Source organism: Dermacentor variabilis, unplaced genomic scaffold (assembly GCF_050947875.1).
Source record: "Dermacentor variabilis isolate Ectoservices unplaced genomic scaffold, ASM5094787v1 scaffold_12, whole genome shotgun sequence".
NCBI lineage: Eukaryota > Metazoa > Arthropoda > Arachnida > Ixodida > Ixodidae > Dermacentor > Dermacentor variabilis.
This window is the reverse complement of record NW_027460280.1, coordinates 245650-248217: the sequence shown is the minus strand read 5'-3', so window position 1 is coordinate 248217 and position 2568 is coordinate 245650. Positions and strand designations below refer to the sequence as shown.

Below are 2568 nucleotides of genomic sequence, written 5' to 3'. Positions count from 1 at the left end.
TTGCCATGACGGATCACAGCCTCCTTTATTTTTGAAAAATAGAGGAGGCTGTGGACGGATTGACCAGTTCAAGTTGTCAACTTGTCAGTAACTGTCATGGGAATCACTGTAATAAATACAATTCCATGATCGGATTGTTTACTTTCATTTTTTGTTGTAACACTGAAGACTACATGGAACTTTATTTTGTATATGTGAGAGAAGTATGGATATCACGAGCTTAAGCCAATGTGCGATACACAGACAAAGCAGCTGCTACAACATTAACTGCATTGAGGGCCACACAACACATACGTAAATTAAGGTGCAAAATATAGGGGGAAGCTTCAAAATACGCTCTGTAGCACTGCAAAGTATAACATATATTCTATGTATGTGTACAATAAATGTTCAAAAGAACAATGCATCAACATCCCATTTGCCTTCAAGTTTGTTATCAAGTTCAAGTTTACTGAAGTTTATTATGAGCATATGTACAACAGGAATCTACTGACACACCCGCAGTCAAGGTGGCTGTTCGAGGTGTGCTGGCTGCCTCAGTGTAAGAAAAAGAAATTGGGTGAATGTCGACACCAGTGCCCCTGCTTCTTGCCTCTGACCTGCATGTGCCTCCGCGGCATTTTTGTGCACAAGTGTGCTGGCGTGGCGAGGCATAGGAGTCATCCGAGAGAAAGAGTATCGTTTACATGGAGAAGTGGCTGATCACATTGCTTGTCGCTTTCCCTCAAATGTTTCCTTGGCGACTAAGGTGACACATCCGCAGTCAAGCTGGCTGTTCGAGGTGTGCTGGCTGCCTAAACGAAAGAAAAAGAAATGAATTAGATGAATGTCGATACCAGTGCTATTGCTTCTTGCCTCTTACCTGCATTTGCCTCCATGGCCTCTTGGCTTGCGGAGTCTGTATGGGGGAGCTGCTGTGGCTAGGCGTAGGCATTATCTAAGCGAAAAGGCCATTCAAATGGGGAATTATGGAAATAAATGCAGTTGTTATGTCTGCTTCTTGCACTCTTCTTGCCTAAAAGTTTTCAAACATAGTGTCCAGAACACACCAGCACTTTGACTGCTGCTGCTTTTTACCAGCAGGTGTTGTTGCGAGATCCTTAGTATGGCTGCGTGCAGCATTGTAACACTTGGTGGAGGCATTTGAAGTGGTAGCCAAAAATATAAAGAATCATCCTTGTCTGCATGAATGCTTTGAATTTCTAAATGCAGTGGTAACCATCACTATTAGTGCAAGGCCCCCCACATCTATGCAGCAAGTGCCATAGCTTGAAACTGAATTTTTCCTTTAGTGTTTCACAAGCGTATAATATGCCCACATTAGATTTGATGTGTTTGTTTTTATTTATCCCAGTGTGGATAGAGCATCATTAAATTGTTTTTTATTTTTGAGTGTCTTGTTTTTTGGTTTATTTCTGAATTTATCAAGCAGCAGTGTCATGATGCGAAAGTGGCTCATGTAATGGCAATCAGCTTTTGTTTTGCAGAAAAACAATGCATTTCCTGACCCATTGTTTGACATCCCCTCACTCGCATAATTTTGCAGAGTATTCTACCTATATAGTGACTTGCTTGACCTCCACTAAAGAGTTTTGCATTTTGAAATAGCATTCTTTCCTTAAAATCATTCAACGCTTCTCATAATTTCTGTACCTTGGGCTTCTGATACTCTGCATTCACCATTTTTGCTTGTTTATGACTAGAAATGTATTCTTTAATTTAGAGCTTAAATTTTACCTTTGGAACACACGGAAGGGCTTGCCATTGCATATCTGCATAAAAGGGAAACATGTTTCATTAAACATTTGCAAAATCCAATTGAAGATTGATGAATGCAGCTTGCAGCGTGATTTGACTGAATGAGCCATAAAAGTAACTCATCTCACTTGGTAAATTAAAGCACATATTAGTGTGATGTACAAGATATGTTACACTAACGTGGTGGGTTCTCTTGCTTATACAGCAAAATAATCGGTGCGCGAGAAAAAAAAATATTTTTGCATACCCCTTGTACACACTGATTTAAGGAAAATGAGCTGGAGCTGTCCACATGATCTATACTTATTTTACCTGCGAGTATGGTCAACAAAAATGTGTCCCAGCTGCTTAGTGGTATTTGAGATTATGTCAGTATTGCATATGTGCCTGTTGTCTAAAATAATTGAATTTTGAAAATGCTCGCAGGGATCTGATGTGAATATTTGCAGTTTATGGATACATGTAAAGGAGTCAGCATCAAGTGCAAGTGAACGGTCCCACAGGCGCGGAGTAGATCATGCAAATAGATTCGCTGCACAAATTTGCGACCAGAAAAGATATGCCACACGAAATGGCATGCAAGGAGGTGTTGAAAATATTGCACAGTTAATAAAACGCCTACGCTATTAATATGTGGGTTGCTGCACTCGTTATGCATAACGGAGGTGAGGCGTGCAGACAGGACACAAAGAGTAGAGTATTTACAAGCAAACAACACGAGCGCCGTCCACTTCTCTACTCTTGTGTCCTGTCTGACGCCTCACCTCTGTTTTGCATAATGAATCCTTACCAACTAGCTCAGCTTTCTGT

The 2568-nt window shown here is 40.7% G+C and overlaps 1 long non-coding RNA gene across 1 annotated transcript; it reads right to left on the bottom strand.

The window, feature by feature from the left end:
- Positions 1-418: 418 nt before the first annotated feature.
- Positions 419-2349, bottom strand: LOC142565852 (uncharacterized). The gene is made up of 3 exons (XR_012824889.1): positions 1738-2349; positions 863-937; positions 419-794 (listed from the first exon to the last, which is right to left on the bottom strand). It is a non-coding gene; the product is annotated as an uncharacterized LOC142565852 (long non-coding RNA).
- Positions 2350-2568: the final 219 nt, after the last annotated feature.